This window comes from Coregonus clupeaformis, chromosome 37 (genome assembly GCF_020615455.1).
Source record: "Coregonus clupeaformis isolate EN_2021a chromosome 37, ASM2061545v1, whole genome shotgun sequence".
Taxonomy (NCBI): domain Eukaryota; kingdom Metazoa; phylum Chordata; class Actinopteri; order Salmoniformes; family Salmonidae; genus Coregonus; species Coregonus clupeaformis.
The window spans coordinates 24,183,744-24,205,580 of record NC_059228.1 but is presented as its reverse complement, the minus strand read 5'-3'; positions in this window follow the sequence as shown (position 1 = coordinate 24,205,580).

Below are 21,837 nucleotides of genomic sequence, written 5' to 3'. Positions count from 1 at the left end.
CCCATCTTCAATGCTCTTACTGAGGGAAGGAGGTTGTTGGCCAAGATCTCGCGATACATGGCCCCATCCATCCTCCCCTCAATATGGTGGAGTCGTCCTGTCCCCTTTGTAGAAAAGCATCCCCAAAGAATGATGTTTCCACCTCCATGCTTCACAGTTGGGATGGTGTTCTTGGGGTTGTACTCATCCTTCTTCTTCCTCCAAACACGGCAAGTGGAGTTTAGACCAAAAAGCTATTTTTGTCTCATCAGACCACATTACCTTCTCCCATTCCTCCTCTGGATCATCCAGATGGTCAGTGGCAAACTTCAGACGGGCCTGGACATGCACTGGCTTGAGCAGGGGGACCTTGCGTGTGCTGCAGGATTTTAATCCATGAAGGCGTAGTGTGTTTCTAATGGTTTTCTTTGAGACTGTGGTCCCAGCTCTCTTCAGGTCATTGACCAGGTCCTGCCGTGTAGTTCTAGGCTGATCCCTCAACTTCCTCATGATCATTGATGCCCCACGAGGTGAGATCTTCCATGGAGCCCCAGACCGAGGGTGATTGACCGTCATCTTGAACTTCTTCAATTTTCAAATAATTGCGCCAACAGTTGTTGCCTTCTCACCAAGCTGCTTGCCTATTGTCCTGTAGCCCATCCCAGCCTTGTGCAGGTCTACAATTTTATCCCTGATGTCCTTACACAGCTCTCTGGTCTTGGCCATTGTGGAGAGGTTGGAGTCTGTTGGATTGAGTGTGTGGACAGGTGTCTTTTATACAGGTAACGAGTTCAAACAGGTGCAGTTAATACAGGTAATGAGTGGAGAACAGGAGGGCTTCTTAAAGAAAAACTAACAGGTCTGTGAGAGCCGAAATTCTTACTGGTTGGTAGGTGATCAAATACTTATGTCATGCAATAAAATGCAAATTAATTACTTAAAAATCATACAATGTGATTTTCTGGATTTTTGTGTTAGATTCCATCTCTCACAGTTGAAGTGTACCTATGATAAAAATTACAGACCTCTACATGCTTTGTAAGTAGGAAAACCTGCAAAATCGGCAGTGTATCAAATACTTGTTCTCCCCACTGTATGTCCACAGTAAAATGAGTCCTATATCGACATAACCTGAAAGGCCGCTCAGCAAGGAAGAAGCCACTGCTCCAAAACCGCCATAAAAAAGCCAGACTACGGTTTGCAACTGCACATGGGGACAAAGTTCGTACTTTTTGGAGAAATGTCCTCTGGTCTGATGACACAAAAATAGAACTGTTTGGCCATAATGACCATCGTTATGTTTGGAGGAAAAAGGGGGACTCTTGCAAGCCGAAGAACACCATCCCAACCGTGAAGCACGGGGGTGGCAGCATCATGCTGTGGGGTTGCTTTGCTGCAGGAGGAACTGGTGCACTTCACAAAATAGATGGCATCATGAGGAAGGAAAATTATGTGGCTATATTGAAGCAACATCTCAAGACATCAGTCAGGAAGTTAAAGCTTGGTCGCGAATGGGTTTTCAAATGCACAATGATCCCAAGCATACTTCCAAAGTTGTGGCAAAATGGCTGAAGGACAACAAAGTCAAGGTATTGGAGTGGCCATCACAAGCCCTGACCTCAATCCTATAGAACATTTGTGGGCAGAACTGAAAAAGCGTGTGCCAGCAAGGAGGCCTACAAACCTGACTCAGTTACACCTGCTCTCTCAGGAGGAATGGGCCAAAATTCACCCAACTTATTGTGGGAAGCTTGTGGAAGGCTACCCCAAACATTTGACCCAAGTTAAACAATTTAAAGGCAATGCTACCTAATACTAATTGAGTGTGATGAAAGAAATAAAAGCTGAAATAAATAATTCTCTCTATTATTATTCAGACATTTCACATTCTTAAAATAAAGTGCTGATCATAACTGACCTAAGACAGGGAATGTTTACTAGGAGAAAATGAAATTTGTGAAAAACTGAGTTAAATGTATTTGGCTAAGGTGTACAGTGAGGGAAAAAAGTATTTGATCCCCCGCTGATTTTGTACGTTTGCCCACTGACAAAGAAATGATCAGTCTATAATTTTAATGGTAGGTTTATTTGAACAGTGAGAGACAGAATAACAACAAAAAAATCCAGAAAAACACATGTCAAAAATGTTATAAATTGATTTGCATTTTAATGAGGGAAATAAGTATTTGACCCCCTCTCAATCAGAAAGATTTCTGGCTCTCAGGTGTCTTTTTTACAGGTAACGAGCTGAGATTAGGAGCACACTCTTAAAGGGAGTGCTCCTAATCTCAGCTTGTTACCTGTATAAAAGACACCTGTCCACAGAAGCAATCAATCAATCAGATTCCAAACTCTCCACCATGGCCAAGACCAAAGAGCTCTCCAAGGATGTCAGGGACAAGATTGTAGACCTACACAAGGCTGGAATTGGCTACAAGACCATCGCCAAGCAGCTTGGTGAGAAGGTGCCAACAGTTGGTGCGTTATTCGCAAATAGAAGAAACACAAAATAACTGTCAATCTCCCACAGCCTGGGGCTCCATGCAAGATCTCACCTCGTGGAGTTGCAATGATCATGAGAACGGTGAGTAATCAGCCCAGAACTACATGGGAGGAACTTTTTAATGATCTCAAGGCAGCTGGGACCATAGTCACCAAGAAAACAATTGGTAACACACTACGCCGTGAAGGACTGAAATCCTGCAGCGTCCGCAAGGTCCCCCTGCTCAAGAAAGCACATATACGTGCCCGTCTGAAGTTTGCCAATGAACATCTGAATGATTCAGAGGAGAACTGGGTGAAAGTGTTGTGGTCAGATGAGACCAAAAGGGAGCTCTTTGGCATTAACTCAACTCGCCGTGTTTGGAGGAGGAGGAATGCTGCCTATGACCCCAAGAACACCATCCCCACCGTCAAACACGGAGCTGGAAACATTATGCATTGGGGGTGTTTTTCTGCTAAGGGAACAGGACAACTTCACCGCATCAAAGGGACGATGGACGGGCCATGTACCGTCAAATCTTGGGTGAGATCCTCCTTCCCTCAGCCAGGGCATTGAAAACGGGTCGTGGATGGGTATTCCAGCATGACAATGACCCAAAACACACGGCCAAGGCAACAAAGGAGTGGCTCAAGAAAAAGCACATTAAGGTCCTGGAGTGGCCTAGCCAGTCTCCAGACCTTAATCCCATAGAAAATATGTGGAGGGAGCTGAAAGTTTGAGTTGCCAAACGTCAGCCTCGAAACCTTAATGACTTGGAGAAGATCTACAAAGAGGAGTGGGACAAAATCCCTCCTGAGATGTGTGCAAACCTGGTGGCCAACTACAAGAAACGTCTGACCTCTGTGATTGCCAACAAGGTTTTTTGCCACCAAGTACTAAGTCATGTTTTGCAGAGGGGTCAAATACTTATTTCCCTCATTAAAATGCAAATACATTTATAACATTTTTGACATGCATTTTTCTGGATTTTTTTGTTGTTATTCTGTCCCTCACTGTTCAAATAAACCTACCATTAAAATTATAGACTGATCATTTATCTGTCAGTGGGCAAACGTACAAAATCAGCAGGGGATCAAATACTTTTTTCCCTCAATGTATGTAAACTTCCGACTTCAACTGTAAATGTAATATTTAATTTTTAATTTTTAATAAATTAGTAAAAGATTCTAAAAAGCTGTTTATAATAATAATATGACATTTAGCAGACGCTTTTATAAAAAGCAACTTACAGTCACGCGTGCATACATTTTTGTTTATGGGTGGTCCCGGGGATCGAACCCACTACCTTGGCGTTACAAGCACCGTGCTCTACCAGCTGAGCTACAGAGGTTTATGCTTTGTCATTATGGGGTATTGTGTGTAGATTCTTTAAATCAATTTTAGAATAAGGCTGTAACCTAACAAAATGTGGAAAAAGTCAAGAGGTCTGAATACTTTCCCAAGGCTCTGTACGCTGCTGCTCTGTTTATTATCTATCCTGTTGCCTAGTCACTTTATTCCTAGTTATATGTACACATCTACTTCAACTACCTCGAACCCCTGCACATCGACTCAGTACTGGTGTATATAGCCAAGATATCATTACTTATAGTGTATTTGTTATTACTTATTTCTCTATTTTATTATTTCTCTGCATTGTTGGTAAGGGCCCGTAAGTAAGCATTTCACTGTTAGTTTACACCTGTTGTTTACGAAGCATATGACAAATAACATTTGATTCGAATGGAATGTTGGAAGTCTGGGAGTTGATGATGTAACAATCGGACCTTCAGAATGTTGAAGAAATCCCATGAGAGTGAATGAAGATTGACTAAAAAATGACAAAAAGTGTAATAGTTTAAAAAGTATAAAATATATCAAAAAGTTGTATGCAAGCCCATTGGTCATGACTGCTCTGCACGTTCTAAAGTTGGAATGACGTTTCTAGCAAGCTGCACTAATGAACTCAATGTATCAAATACTAAGTACTGTCACTTACTGCCTTTGGGCCATTGAGGAACAGGACGAGAGTAACTAGTTCAGAACGTGTTACTTGATGCTTCACAGAGCTTGGTTTATGCGTCACCAGGAATTAAGTCCTGGCAGTGTCAACAGTTGCTCTTGAGGTAATGTGATATTTTGACATTCTCTCCAATTTAGTACCCCAATACTACACAAAGTAAACTGAGGAATCCTAATAAAATATAGGCTTGTATTTGTGTGTGGTGTCTGTTATGATAACAATATCTGCCTGTCGTCCAGTCAGGTGCAATACTTCACATATTCCACATACCACTCCTACATGAGTATACATAGACTTTAGTGTAATTGTGTGTAAAGTCAGGAGGCAGACAGCCTAGAGTACTTATTGTAAACACAAGCATCATTGCTTTTTAAAGTGTAAGACATTAGTGTCTACTTTTAATGCCAGCGTGGATGTACGCAGTGGTATGCAAACTAAAAGTACAAAATAAACTGTTGTTGCACCAGTTAGGGCAACATACACCCAGACCATTTTGTCACTGGTGATTTCTTAGGGCACTGAATGCGGAAGTTGTTATGATTAGATCATTTTTAGTGTGTTTTATTTCAGACACATATGATTTAGTAGCTCCCTAAGGCTAGGTAGTTAGAGACCAGAACAAAGATGATTGAGCTTAATGAGCGCTATATAGAAAGGGCCATAGCAACTTAATAGTAACTGTTATGTTGTGATTTGTTTCTGGGTTTGGGTTCATGATCATACAGGCTAATATTAAACACATACTTAATTGTATAATCGGGGAACAGAAAAAAAGCTTAAAAACATTTCATGTAGAAAAAACGACCAGATACTGTGTGTATATATATATATATATATATATATATATATATAATAAGGTCAAAGAATATCTGTGTGTCTTCTGTAGTTTGTAATACGCATCTTGGTGAACCAGTGGTGTATTTTCAAAGTCAGTGTACAGTGGGTATAGAAAGTCACCACCCCTTTCAAAATGTTCACCTTTCGTTGCCTTACAGCCTGAAATGAAAATACATCAAATCAGACTTTTTTTAAAATTTACACACAGTAACCCACAATATCCAAGTGAAAAAAAAGAATCTAAAGAACACTGTGGCCTCCTGTAGCTCAATTGGTAGAGCATGGCGCTTGCAACACCAGGGTTGTGGGTTCGATTCCCACGGGGGGCCAGTATGAAAAATGTATGCACTCACTAACTGTAAGTCGCTCTGGAGGAGAGTGTCTGCTAAATGACTAAAATGTAAAATACCCTATTTGGATAAGTGGAACACCCCCCCATTAGAATTGCAATTGCAAACCTTCCAGATCAAAAATCAAGCTAATTGGCTTCCATCTGTGATCAGTTGTAGTGACTTTGATTAGTTCTGAATAAAAGCAGTTGTTCATAGAGGACTCCACTGCTTAGAATTGCAATTCAAAGTAAATAATCCACTATGGGTAGAAAGGTACTTTCAAAAGATCTATGAGATAAAGTTGTGGAAAGGCACAAGTCAGGGGATGGATATAAAACGATTTCAAATAGGTTGTCCATCCCTTGGACCACAGTTAAGACCATTATTAAGAAGTGAAAGGTGTATGGCACCACCCAGACCCTGCATAGATCAGGCTGTCCCTCCAAACTGGATGACCAGGCAAGGAGGAGACTGATCAGAGAGGCTGCCAATGGTGACTTTGAAGGAGCTTCAGGCCTTTATGGCAAAGACTGGTCAATATGTGCATGTGATCACAAGCGCTCCACAAATCTTGCCTCTATTGGAGGGTGGCAAGAAAAAAAACACTCCTCAAAAAAGGCAACATCAAGTCTTGTTTGAGCTTTGCCAAAAAGCACATTGTAGATTCTGAGGCCAAGTGGCAAAAGGTGGTCAGATGAGACCAAAATTGACATTTTTGGCCTGAACGCAAAACGATATGTCTGGCGAAAACCCAATACATCTTTCCACCCAAAGAACACCATGCCTACAGTAAAGCACGGCGGTGGCAGCTTCCTGTTGTGGGGGTGTTACTCTTGTCAAGATAGAAGGGTAAATGGACAATACTGACAGATTCTTGAGGAAAACCTGCAGCCCTCTGCCAGGAAGTTGAAAATGGGAAGATGCTTCACGTTTCAACATGACAATGACCCAAAGCACACTGCCAAAGCAACCTTACAGTGGCTGAAGGACAAGAAGGTGAATGTCCTTGAGTGGCCTAGTCAGAGCCCCGACCTAAATCCCATAGAGAATCTGTGGAATGACTTGAAGAGTGCAGTCCATGAGCGGTCACCATGCAATTTGATTGAGCTTGAACAATTCTGCAAGGAACAATGGGCAAATATTACACAGTCTAGGTGTGCAAAGTTAGTAGAGATGCATTCAAAGAGACTCATGGCTGTAATTCAAGCTAAAAGTGATTCCACCAAGTATTAACTCAGGGGGGTGTTCACTTATCCAAATAGGGTATTTTACTGTTTTAATTGTAATTAATTTTCAGAATGTTTAAAAAAATGTTTTTACTTGGATATTGTGGGTTTCTGTGTGTAAATAAAGCTGGAAAAAGTCTGATTTGATGTGTTTTCATTTCAGGCTGTACGGCAACAAAAGGTGAACATTTTGAAAGGGGGTGGTGACTTTCTATACCCACTGTATAACAAGATAAGGGACAATTTACTCCAAACTATTGAATTTCCTGACAGTAACGGATGTTCTGTCATTGGCTCTGACCCACAATCAAATAAAGCAGACGACGACGGGAAGGCCATGTTAAATCTGGTTGGCAGCTGTGCACTGCTAAATACAAATGAGTTTACACACACACACATGCACACACACACAGCAGTGAGGCTGGTGGTGTAACATTAGATAAGGCAACATGTCACCATGTCACCATGGTGATGAGGTGTCCTCCTACTGTAGATTGCTATTTGCTCCATGTGTCAGAGCTAGTTGTAACTCTACATACCCTATTCATAGCGAATCTGTAGCGATATGATGTAAATTTCCTGGTGTTATTGTTCTCAGTGATAGCCCAAAGGAGCATCGCTAGTACGTAATCAAAAAACATAATGTACAAATTCATTCTTAGCTATGTTCTTTGCTGCATTAAACTTTTCATGAAGCATTGTATTTTAATATATATGTGTCACTTTTTAGTTTGCACAGTGCACCATTCGATGCCTCGTTTTTCCAATAGTCACCAATTATGCATTTCGGTATTCCAATGAATTGTCTCTGTTATGGATTCTGTTGCTCATCTTTAATCTACAGTAAGTGTGTACTGTAGTCTGTGTTAGGTAGCCTGTTAGTAACCATGTACTGTAGTCTGTTGGTGTTGAAAGCGTTCAACAGGGATGCTGGCCCATGTTGACTCCAATGATTCCCACGGTTGTGTCAAGTTGGTTGGATGTCCTTTGGGTGGTGGACCATTCTTGATACACATGGGAAACTGTTGAGCATGAAAAACCCAGCAGCGTTGCAGTTCCTGATACAAACCAGTGCGCCTCGTCTGGCACCTACTACCATACTCCGTTCAAAGGCACCATAGCCGCGGGAAGAATTAAACAAATACTGTATATTAATAAAATAAATATTTTTTTACAAAAGTAGTGCACTTGTCCTTTACCAGTCCTGTATTAGTGGACAGATATAGCCATCTGTACCGTGGAGATTATTTTTTTTGTTCAGCATGATAATGCACGGCCCCATGTCGCAGGGATCTGTACAGAATTCCTGGAAGCTGAAAATGTCCCAGTTCTTCCATGCATGGCCTGCATACTCATCAGACATATCACCCATTGAGCATGTTTGGGATGCTCTGGATCGACATGAATGACAGCGTGTTCAAGTTCCTGCCAATGTCCAGCAACTTCAAACAGCCATTGAAGAGGAGTGGGACAACATTCCACAGGCCACAATCAACAGCCTGATCAACTCTATGCGAGGGAGATGTGTCGCGCTGCATGAGGCAAGTGGTGGTCACACCAGATACTGACTGGTTTTCTGATCCACACCCCTACTTTTGTTTTTAAGGTATCTGTGACTGACAGATGCGTAACTGTATTCCTAGTCATGTGAAATCCATAGATTAGGGCCTAATGAATTTATTTCAATTGACTGATTTCCTTATATGAACTGTAACTCAGTAAAATCTTTGAAATTGTTGCGTTTTATATTTTTGTTCCATGTAAGTAAAAAAAATTCACTGAGTGCACAAAACATTAAGAACACCTGCTCTTTCAATGACATAGACTGACCATTTGAATCCAGGTGAAAGCTATGATCCCTTATTGATGTCACTTGTTAAATTAACTTCAATCAGTGTAGATGAAGGGGAGGAGACAGGTTAAAGAAGGATTCTTTAGCCTTGAGACAATTGAGACATGGATAGTGTTTGGTATACTCAGTGTACCCAGAGTGGTGCTCGTAAGACCATGCTAGAGAGTTTGAAGTACGTTGTTAAATATTTTTTTTATTTAAATGGCTATACTTTCCAAGTGTATTTCCAAATACATTCCATTATTGAATTACTTGTATTTTCAAAGAAAAAATATAAAAACACTTACTTTGAAATGTATGTGAAAGTAATTGATATCATTGAAATAGTATCTGAACCCAGGTCAGATTGTCACGCTCGTCGGTAAGAGATGAGGACCAAGGCGCAGCGTTGCAGACGAACATACTCTTTATTTAGCGATACACGACAAAACAACAAAAACGATAACGTGACGGTTCACGGTCTAACACAAACCAACTCGAAACAAGATCCCACAACCACTGTGGGCAAACACCTTGTTTAAATGTGGTTCCCAATCAGAGACAACCAGCCACAGCTGACACTCGTTGCCTCTGATTGAGAACCACACTGGCCAACATAGAAATGGAACACATAGAATACAAATGAAACTCACACCCTGGCTCAACATACAAGTGTCCCCAGAGCCAGGGCGTGACAGTATCCCCCCCTAAAGGCGCGGACTCCGACCGCGCCAACTAAATACCACAGGGGAGGGACCGGGTGGGCACTCCGCCTTGGCGGCGGATCCGGCTCCGGGCCTGATCCCCACTCTCTCTCCAACCCCCCAAAGTACCCCTGGTCCGGTCTGGCCCCGCTGGCCGGAGCTGGACTGCACACTGATGGAGCGGATTGCTCTCGCTCCGGCGTAACGCAACCAGTGGAACAGGCACGGGCCGTGCCGGACTGACGACGCCCACCACTGGCTTGGTGTGGAGAACAGGCACGGGCCGTGCAGGACTGGCGACGCACACCACTGGCTTGGTGTGAGGAGCAGGAGCGGGCCGAACCGGGCTGGCGACGCGCACCATTGGCTTGGTGCGGGAAGCAGGAGCGGGCCGGACCGGGCTGACGATGCACACCCCTGGCTTAGTGCGTGGAGCAGCAACGGGCCGGGCCGGGCTGACGATACGCACCCCTGGCTTGGTGCGTGGAGCAGGAACGGGCTGGACCGGGCTGACGCTCGCACCCCCTGGCTTGGTGCAGTGGCAGGAACAGGCCGGACCGGGCTGGCGACGCGCACCATAAGCTTGGTGCGGGGAGCAGGAACAGGCCGGGCCGTGCTGGCGAAGCGCACCATAGGCTTGGTGCGGGGAGCAGGAACAGGCCGGGCCGGGCTGGCGATGCGCACCATTGGCCTGGTGCGGGGAGCAGGAACAGGCCGGACCGTACTGGGGACACACACCACTGGCCCTACGCAGGGATCTGGAACGGGCCGGACCGGACTGGTAACACACCCCAGTACCTCTCGCCGTGCCTCTACACCTTCCATCCCCTCTTCGACCAGTGGCCCCAGTAACCTGGCGGCCTCCTCTGCCAACCCGCTGGGCCGCTCTGTCGCGGTCTCCTGCTGGCCCGTCGTCCACGGCGTTAGCCCCCCCCTAAAAATTGTATGGGCTTCACTCCTACCCGTGGACCAGCTCTCCATACTTCTCGCCAGCCTTTCGCCCTTCTGCTTCCACGTCAAGCCCCTCTCTTCCTCACCCGGCTTGACCCAGTCGAGGAGCCGCTGGATATCCGCTAGGGATTTCCCTGGTGATGGCTCCTGGACCCGCTGCTTGGTCCAGTTCTGGTGGGATCTTCTGTCACGCTCGTCGGTAAGAGATGAGGACCAAGGCGCAGCGTTGCAGACGAACATACTCTTTATTTAGCGATACACGACAAAACAACAAAAACGATAACGTGACAGTTCACGGTCTAACACAAACCAACTCGAAACAAGATCCCACAACCACTGTGGGCAAACAGCTTGTTTAAATGTGGTTCCCAATCAGAGACAACCAGCCACAGCTGACACTCGTTGCCTCTGATTGAGAACCACACTGGCCAACATAGAAATGGAACACATAGAATACAAATGAAACTCACACCCTGGCTCAACATACAAGTGTCCCCAGAGCCAGGGCATGACACAGATCTATATTGGCATTTGTTAATTCAGCCTTTCTATGCCAAATGGTCATTTTGGGTTTTTTCAAATGCCAATCACTTCGTTTCCTTGTAAGGTCATTACTTATGACTCCTGGATAAGCTGATCCCTGCCACTAAACATGTCTCAAGATGGCCTAGCCTACCTTCCCCACATATAGCTCCTGTATATATCATGGCATAACACTATCTGACACCTCTTGACACCTCACAGTTGAGCTATTTATGTTGAAGATTCAATCATTGTTATGTACCAGAAAGGACTGTAAAATAGCTACAGGTTTTAAAGCAATGTGATAGTTGATAATGAAGTAGGTGTGTTTTTCAAATCAGGACAGAGCTATCCCACATACACCAGTTCAACATTTCGTTTTGATTTACATTTGATTGAGTAGTCATCTAAAGTGTTTTCAAAGTGAAATCAACAAAAATGTGTACCATATCATTGAATTTAGGTTCCCGAAATTCCTTTACGTTGATGACTTTTTGCAAATCCAATCAGTTTCCATGTTGATTCAACATCACCACATATACTTTTTTTGTTGAAATGACATGGAAACAATGTTGATTCAACCAGTTTGTGCCAAGTGGGATGAGATGTTGAGGGCATAAAAGAAGATGATGCTATAGGAATTGTGTTTTTGGGGACGAGCCTGGTTATGACAAGAGGTGAAGCAGCTTTGTCCTGTCGGCCTGGTGAGAAGGAGTAGGGAGCAGGGTAACGCACCATAGGAGCGCAGGCAGCAGGTGGAGCTATATTGGGGGTCTTGCTGGAGTCACAGTCCGCACTAGGGCCCGGGGCTACACTGGATGTTCTGTTGTGGGCGACTGGGAGGCCTCTGTCTGCTGCAGGGTTTTGGGGGAGGGGGGGGGGGGGGTCACTATGGATGAGTGGAAAGAGTGGCAGGAGCAGCACTGGGGTCAGGGTGTGGGGTTTGGTTCGGAAGTGGGACTCTAGATGTAGAGTTTGCCGTGTCTCTGACTGGGTTGCAGCCCTGATACCGGCACTGGCTAGTATATTTTTTGCTGAGTGAAAGCAGTATATTTTAAGACCTCACATGAGGTCATTGTAAGGAGTTGTTAGCAGGAGACATACATGGGTTGATTGATTGATGCCACATTGATGCTAGTGGCAATGCTAGTATTGTCCCACTGGGCAAAGACGTCAGTTCAACGTCTAGTTTTGATTTACGTTTGGTTGATTTGTCAACTAACCTGAATTCAATTTAACTGTTGCTTTTTTCTTTCTGAGGGCTATGCTAATCGGGGACAGCTCTAGCCGGGGACAGGACACCAAAATAAGGGACTGTCTCCGGAAATCTGGGACGTCTGGTCATCCTAGCATTGTGACCTCATTATGTAGCTATTATAAATAACTGGATTGTTGAAAATTCCCAACACACTGACTGATAGATGAAGAGCTATCATTTAATACAATTTATTCTGAAATTGAATGGATTAATAAAGTTAATTGTATGTGTATGTACCTGTTGCTGTGTGCGGTCTGTTGCTGTGTTTCATAGAGCAGGAAACCCTGAGAGAGAGACGGTGGAGAGAGACAACGTCTTCAGACAGACGCACCAACTCCCTATGGGTCTACATAACAATAAAACCACACAACCTGAGGGGTATCCTGAAAAGCACGCTAGATCTAGATCTACCCAGGGTTTTCTAAAGCTAGCCAACTTCAGTTAGTTTACATTCCAGCTCAGGCTTCATACGTAATACGATGGTGGATATTGCTCTGCCTGCCGCCAACTCTTGCAGGCTTGTAACTGCGCGTGCATGTTGCAAATGGCTAGTCGTACACCAAACTATTAATTGAGACAATGCTGAAACGTCAGTCCATGGGCAAGTCAGTGCCACATTTTAATTTGTGCTTAAATCAAAATGAAAGAAAAGTTATCTTGAAAATGCAGCAGGCTATATGCTTTTAGAAATGCCACTTTAGTGTATTACTTATTGTTAATGTAGTCTTTGGTGTACTTTGGTGTGCTTATCAATGCACAAGCACTTTTTTCCCCACATTTATTAAGTCATCAGTGTTACATTGCCTGAAGTTTAAAATGCATTCTGTCATTACTAAATGTGTAATGTGATATATTTTAACATTACTGGGTTTTTTTCACCATTTTTGGGGGGGATTAACAAAATATTGAATCAGTCGTCTTCCTCAAATGAAGGGGATGATGAAGCAATCTTTGCAAGAGGGAGGGAACCTGATTTAATTGGTCCTCAACTTGCGGCTCAGTCATTTCATTCAGGGTAAGTGGAGTTAGCCTGCCCCGGACCAGGTTAGTTCTGAAGGATTTGTTGCCATAGAAATTTACCTGGCTTAAAGGTGAGCCACTTTTATATGAGCTCAGAGTTGACCAAAGTTACCTCGCTAACTCCTCAAACCTGTGATGTAGGATACCCCTCTGGACATCACATCTTGTGTTTTGTATGGTATGTATTAATTTGTGATGTCCATCATCCATTTTGTATGATATGTTACTCATTACAATTTGTATGATATGTTACGAATTACAAATTTATACAATATGTTTGGCGAACTGACTTTTTGGAAAGGTGCCATCCTATGACGGTTCCATGTTGAAAGTCATTGAGCTCTTCAGTTAGGCCATTCTACTGCCAATGTTTGTCTATGGAGATTGCATGGCGGTGTGCTTGATTTTATACACCTGTCAGCAACAGGTGTGGCTGAAATAGCCAAATCCATTAATTTGAAAGGATGTTCACATACTTTGTATATATAGTGTAGTTGCAAAGTTGCTAATTAGCTAAAATGCAAAAATTATCCCTGATGAGATTCTAACACGCAACATTTGGGTTGCTAGACGTTCGCGGTATATGCCTACTCATCCACCCCGACCAACCACCCGACTTTCGTTTTTGCCTTAAGTAACCTTCTGTCTTATGCAACCACACCAAACATAATATATCATACTAATTTGAGTGTCCCGGATTTACGTTTACTATGTTATGTCTAGTCTATGAGACCAGGCTGAACAACATCATAAAGCAATATAATACAGTGGGGAAAAAAAGTATTTAGTCAGCCACCAATTGTGCAAGTTCTCCCACTTAAAAAGATGAGAGAGGCCTGTAATTTTCATCATAGGTACACGTCAACTATGACAGACAAAATGAGAAAAAAAAATCCAGAAAATCACATTGTAGGATTTTTAATGAATTTATTTGCAAATTATGGTGGAAAATAAGTATTTGGTCAAAAACTAAAGTTTCTCAATACTTTGTTATATACCCTTTGTTGGCAATGACACAGGTCAAACGTTTTCTGTAAGTCTTCACAAGGTTTTCACACACTGTTGCTGGTATTTTGGCCCATTCCTCCATGCAGATCTCCTCTAGAGCAGTGCTGTCGCTGGGCAACACAGACTTTCAACTCCCTCCAAAGATTTTCTATGGGGTTGAGATCTGGAGACTCCAGGACCTTGAAATGCTTCTTACGAAGCCACTCCTTCGTTGCCCGGGCAGTGTGTTTGGGATCATTGTCATGCTGAAAGACCCAGCCACGTTTCATCTTCAATGACCTTGCTGATGGAAGGAGGTTTTCACTCAAAATCTCACGATACATGGCCCCATTCATTCTTTCCTTTACATGGATCAGTCGTCCTGGTCCCTTTGCAGAAAAACAGCCCCAAAGTATGATGTTTTCACTCCCATGCTTCACAGTAGGTATGGTGTTCTTTGGATGCAACTCAGCATTCTTTGTCCTCCAAACACGACTGAGTTGAGTTTTTACCAAAAAAAGTTATATTTTGGTTTCATCTGACCATATGACATTCTCCCAATCCTCTTCTGGATGCACTCTAGCAAACTTCAGACGGGCCTGGACATGTACTGGCTTAAGCAGGGGGACACGTCTAGCACTGCAGGATTTGAGTCCCTGGCGGCGTAGTGTGTTACTGATGGTAGGCTTTGTTACTTTGGTCCCAGCTCTCTGCAGGTCATTCACTAGGTCGCCCCGTGTGGTTCTGGGATTTTTGCTCACCGTTCTTGTGATCATTTTGACCCCACGGGGTGAGATCTTGCATGGAGCCCCAGATCGAGGGAGATTATCAGTGGTTTGTATGTCTTCCATTTCCTAATAATTGCTCCCACAGTTGATTTCTTCAAACAAAGCTGCTTACCTATTGCAGATTCAGTCTTCCCAGCCTGGTGCAGGTCTACAATTTTGTTTCTGGTGTCCTTTGACAGCTTTGGTCTTGGCCATAGTGGAGTTTGGAGTGTGACTGTTTGAGGTTGTGGACAGGTGTCTTTCATACTGATAACAAGTTCAAACAGGTGCCATTAATACAGGTAACGAGTGGAGGACAGAGGAGCCTCTTAAAGAAGAAGTTACAGGTCTGTGAGAGCCAGAAATCTTGCTTGTTTGTAGGTGACCAAATGCTTATTTTCCACCATAATTTGCAAATAAATTCATTAAAAATCCTACAATGTGATTTTCTGGATTTTTTTTTCTCATTTTGTCTGTCATAGTTGACGTGTACCTATGATGAAAATTACAGGCCTCTCTCATCTTTTTAAGTGGGAGAACTTGCACAATTGGTGGCTGACTAAATATTTTTTTTCCCCACTGTATAACACACCACCCTACAACACCCTCAGACATCATGCTCTTTGTCAATACATACAGTGGGGAAAAAAAGTATTTAGTCAGCCACCAATTGTGCAAGTTCTCCCACTTAAAAAGATGAGAGAGGCCTGTAATTTTCATCATAGGTACACGTCAACTATGACAGACAAATTGAGAAAAAAAAATCCTGAAAATCACATTGTAGGATTTTTAATGAATTTATTTGCAAATTATGGTGGAAAATAAGCATTTGGTCACCTACAAACAAGCAAGATTTCTGGCTCTCACAGACCTGTAACTTCTTCTTTAAGAGGCTCCTCTGTCCTCCACTCGTTACCTGTATTAATGGCACCTGTTTGAACTTGTTATCAGTATGAAAGACACCTGTCCACAACCTCAAACAGTCACACTCCAAACTCCACTATGGCCAAGACCAAAGCTGTCAAAGGACACCAGAAACAAAATTGTAGACCTGCACCAGGCTGGGAAGACTGAATCTGCAATAGGTAAGCAGCTTTGTTTGAAGAAATCAACTGTGGGAGCAATTATTAGGAAATGGAAGACATACAAACCACTGATAATCTCCCTCGATCTGGGGCTCCATGCAAGATCTCACCCCGTGGGGTCAAAATGATCACAAGAACGGTGAGCAAAAATCCCAGAACCACACGGGGCGACCTAGTGAATGACCTGCAGAGAGCTGGGACCAAAGTAACAAAGCCTACCATCAGTAACACACTACGCCGCCAGGGACTCAAATCCTGCAGTGCCAGACGTGTCCCCCTGCTTAAGCCAGTACATGTTCAGGCCCGTCTGAAGTTTGCTAGAGTGCATTTGAATGATCCAGAAGAGGATTGGGAGAATGTCATATGGTCAGATGAAACCAAAATAGAACTTTTTGGTAAAACCTCAACTCGTCGTGTTTGGAGGACAAAGAATGCTGAGTTGCATCCAAAGAACACCATACCTACTGTGAAGCATGGGAGTGAAAACATCATACTTTGGGGCTGTTTTTCTGCAAAGGGACCAGGACGACTGATCCATGTAAAGGAAAGAATGAATGGGGCCATGTATCGTGAGATTTTGAGTGAAAACCTCCTTCCATCAGCAAGGTCATTGAAGATGAAACGTGGCTGGGTCTTTCAGCATGACAATGATCCCAAACACACTGCCCGGGCAACGAAGGAGTGGCTTCGTAAGAAGCATTTCAAGGTCCTGGAGTCTCCAGATCTCAACCCCATAGAAAATCTTTGGAGGGAGTTGAAAGTCTGTGTTGCCCAGCGACAGCACTGCTCTAGAGGAGATCTGCATGGAGGAATGGGCCAAAATACCAGCAACAGTGTGTGAAAACCTTGTGAAGACTTACAGAAAACGTTTGACCTGTGTCATTGCCAACAAAGGGTATATAACAAAGTATTGAGAAACTTTAGTTTTTGACCAAATACTTATTTTCCACCATAATTTGCAAATAAATTCATTAAAAATCCTACAATGTGATTTTCTGGATTTTCTTTTCTCAATTTGTCTGTCATAGTTGACGTGTACCTATGATGAAAATTACAGGCCTCTCTCATCTTTTTAAGTGGGAGAACTTGCACAATTGGTGGCTGACTAAATATTTTTTTTCCCCACTGTATAACACACCACCCTACAACACCCTCAGACATCATGCTCTTTGTCAATACATACAGTGGGGAAAAAAAGTATTTAGTCAGCCACCAATTGTGCAAGTTCTCCCACTTAAAAAGATGAGAGAGGCCTGTAATTTTCATCATAGGTACACGTCAACTATGACAGACAAAATGAGAAAAAAAAATCCCGAAAATCACATTGTAGGATTTTAATGAATTTATTTGCAAATTATGGTGGAAAATAAGTATTTGGTCAATAACAAAAGTTTCTCAATACTTTGTTATATACCCTTTGTTGGCAATGACACAGGTCAAACGTTTTCTGTAAGTCTTCACAAGGTTTTCACACATTGTTGCTGGTATTTTGGCCCATTCCTCCATGCAGATCTCCTCTAGAGCAGTGATGTTTTGGGGCTGTCGCTGGGCAACACGGACTTTCAACTCCCTCCAAAGATTTTCTATGGGGTTGAGATCTGGAGACTGGCTAGGCCACTCCAGGACCTTGAAATGCTTCTTACGAAGCCACTCCTTCTTTGCCCGGGCGGTGTGTTTGGGATCATTGTCATGCTGAAAGACCCAGCCACGTTTCATCTTCAATGCCCTTGCTGATGGAAGGAGGTTTTCACTCAAAATCTCACGATACATGGCCCCATTCATTATTTCCTTTACACGGATCAGTCGTCCTGGTCCCTTTGCAGAAAAACAGCCCCAAAGCATGATGTTTCCACCCCCATGCTTCACAGTAGGTATGGTGTTCTTTGGATGCAACTCAGCATTCTTTGTCCTCCAAACACGACGAGTTGAGGTTTTACCAAAAAGTTCTATTTTGGTTTCATCTGACCATATGACATTCTCCCAATCCTCTTCTGGATCATTCAAATGCACTCTAGCAAACTTCAGACGGGCCTGAACATGTACTGGCTTAAGCAGGGGGACACGTCTGGCACTGCAGGATTTGAGTCCCTGGCGGCGTAGTGTGTTACTGATGGTAGGCTTTGTTACTTTGGTCCCAGCTCTCTGCAGGTCATTCACTAGGTCGCCCCGTGTGGTTCTGGGATTTTTGCTCACCGTTCTTGTGATCATTTTGACCCCACGGGGTGAGATCTTGCATGGAGCCCCAGATCGAGGGAGATTATCAGTGGTTTGTATGTCTTCCATTTCCTAATAATTGCTCCCACAGTTGATTTCTTCAAACAAAGCTGCTTACCTATTGCAGATTCAGTCTTCCCAGCCTGGTGCAGGTCTACAATTTTGTTTCTGGTGTCCTTTGACAGCTTTGGTCTTGGCCATAGTGGAGTTTGGAGTGTGACTGTTTGAGGTTGTGGACAGGTGTCTTTCATACTGATAACAAGTTCAAACAGGTGCCATTAATACAGGTAACGAGTGGAGGACAGAGGAGCCTCTTAAAGAAGAAGTTACAGGTCTGTGAGAGCCAGAAATCTTGCTTGTTTGTAGGTGACCAAATGCTTATTTTCCACCATAATTTGCAAATAAATTCATTAAAAATCCTACAATGTGATTTTCAGGATTTTTTTTTCTCAATTTGTCTGTCATAGTTGACGTGTACCTATGATGAAAATTACAGGCCTCTCTCATCTTTTTAAGTGAGAGAACTTGCACAATTGGTGGCTGATTAAATACTTTTTTCCCCCACTGTACATATTCAAACACTTCAAGGTGTGAAAGCAACTGTGTATGAGCGGACTGAGGAGGCTTTCAGTGCTGCAGTACAGTACAGTCTTTTTCTCTGACCGTGTCCACATTCATGACAGACTCTGTCTTCAACACATCTGTCTCTACTCACACTGTAACTGTGACATCATCCTCACAGCAGAGCTATGGACCCTCCAGGCAGCACTTTTGCAAGGGGGCTTGAATAAATAAATAAAAATCAACAACGGCAACTGTTTGAAAAGCCTGACAGAAGCCAGGAAGCTGTCCTAAAGTGTTCATTTGAGGAAGGTCAAGATAGAAAATGGAAAACACAGCTGATTTCTCTTTTGCTTTTTGAATATGAGCAAATAACACTAATTTTCATCGTTGTGCTATGGGCATTTCCATGTAGAAGGACCCATGAGCACCAACATGTGAAGTTCATAGGAATATGTCAAACTGGGTGTCAAATAAAAACTAAGAGTCTATATATATATACAGTACCAGTCAAAAGTTTGGACACACCTACTCATTCCAGGGTTTTCCTTAATTTTTTTCTATTTTCTACATTGTAGAATAATAGTGAAGACACCAAAACTATGAAATAACACATATGTAGTAACTAAAAAAAAGGTTGAACAAATCAAAATATATTTTATTTTTTAGATTCTTCAAATAGCCACCCTTTGCCTTGATGACAGCTTTGCACACTCTTGGCATTCTCTCAACCAGCTTCATGAGGTAGTCACCTGGAATGCATTTCAATTTACAGGTGTGCCTTTTTAAAAGTTAATTTGTGGAATTTCTTTCATTCGTAATGCGTTTGAGCCAATCAGTTGTGTTGTGACAAGGTAGTGGGGTATATGGAAGATAGCATTCCATCTGGTTTGGGCTTAGTGGGACTATTATTTGTTTTTCAACAGGACAATGACCCAACACATTTTAATGAAGGAAATACGTATTTGACCCCTCTGCAAAACATGACTTAGTACTTGGTGGCAAAACCCTTATTGGCAATCACAGAGGTCAGACGTTTCTTGTAGTTGGCCACCAGGTTTGAACACATCTCAGGAGGGATTTTGTTCCACTCCTCTTTGCAGATCTTCTCCAAGTCATTTAGGTTTCGAGGCTGACGTTTGGCAACTCGAACCTTTAGCTCCCTCCACAGATTTTCTATGGGATTAAGGTCTGGAGACTGGCTAGGCCACTCCAGGACCTTAATGAGCTTCTTCTTGAGCCACTCCTTTGTTGCCTTGGCCGTGTGTTTTGGGTCATTGTCATGCTGGAATACCCATCCACGACCAATTTTCAATGCCCTGGCTGAGGGAAGGAGGTTCTCACCCAGGATTTGACGGTACATGGCCCCGTCCATCATCCCTTTGATGCGGTGAAGTTGTCCTGTCCCCTTAGCAGAAAAACACCCCCAAAGCATAATGTTTCCACCTCCATGTTTGACGGTGGGGATGGTGTTCTTGGGGTCATAGGCAGCATTCCTCCTCCTCCAAACACGGCGAGTTGAGTTGATGGCAAAGAGCTCGATTTTGGTCTCATCTGACCACAACACTTTCACCCAGTTCTCCTCTGAATCATTCAGATGTTCATTGGCAAACTTCAGAAGGGCCTGTATATGTGCTTTCTTGAGCAGGGGGACCTTGCGGGCGCTGCAGGATTTCAGTCCTTCACGGCGTAATGTGTTACCAATTGTTTTCTTGGTGACTATGGTCCCAGCTGCCTTGAGATCATTGACAAGATTCTCCCGTGTAGTTCTGGGCTGATTCCTCACCGTTCTCATGATCATTGCAACTCCACGAGGTGAGATCTTGCATGGAGCCCCAGGCCAAGGGAGATTGACAGGTCTTTTGTGTTTCTTCCATTTGCGAATAATCGCACCAACTGTTGTCACCTTCTCACCAAGCTGCTTGGCGATGGTCTTCTAGCCCATTCCAGCCTTGTGTAGGTCTACAATCTTGTCCCTGACATCTTTGGAGAGCTCTTTGGTCTTGGCCATGGTGGAAAGTTTGGATTCTGATTGATTGATTGCTTCTGTGGACAGGTGTCTTTTATACAGGTAACAAGCTGAGATTAGGAGCACTCCCTTTAAGAGGGTACTCCTAATCTCAGCTCGTTACCTGTATAAAAGACACCTGGGAGCCAGACATCTTGTCTGATTGAGAGGGGGTCAAATACTTATTTCCCTCATTAAAATGCAAATCAATTTATAACATTTTTGACATGTGTTTTTCTGGATTTTTTTGGTGTTATTCTGTCTCTCACTGTTCAAATAAACATACCATTAAAATTATAAACTGATCATTTCTTTGTCAGTGGGCAAACGTACAAAATCAGCAGGGGATCAAATACTTTTTTCCCTCACTGTAATACCGTAATTTTGTTACCGGATGTAAATCCACTTCACTTACTGTAGTTCAATAACCAAAATTAATTTCATCAAAGTCTGTTACCAAGCTTTGCATCTGTACAGTTTTCCAGTAAATGTGTTTTTGTAAAATGTTCTGTTTATATTGTTAAAAATAGTCCTTGTGCAAAAAACAATGTTTTTTTTGTGCGTGTTTGTTTTGTTTGGCAAGCGTAATTCCAACTCCATGGAATTGCACCTTTCCGTTATTATCCTTAAATGTAGGCTACTAATAGCAGAGAGAGGTAATCACCAAGGAGACAGGAACGGTTGACGAGACCATTGATGTGTCATCCTTGGTTGTCAAGGAAACTCAGCTGAATGGGGTCTGGTGGCCTTGGATATAATGTGCACTGTGTACCTCTGACCATACGCCATCTGTTGCATTCAATTCCCAAAACAAAAATCAAACATCTGCTGCCTGCAAAGTTGCTATATTACAGTATTCAATTCGGAATGTGTGGATATTGGTTTCCATTGGTTGGCCTCTTGAATTGTGTCCTTGATGAGTTCTGTGTGTGAATTGGGGTTGCCATGGCCGTAGCCAGGGTCAGAGTTTTAGTGAGGTCCACTAAAACAGCAAATTTGGAGAAGAGCAAAACAAGCAAAAATTACCCCAGCCATTATCACATTGGTTGC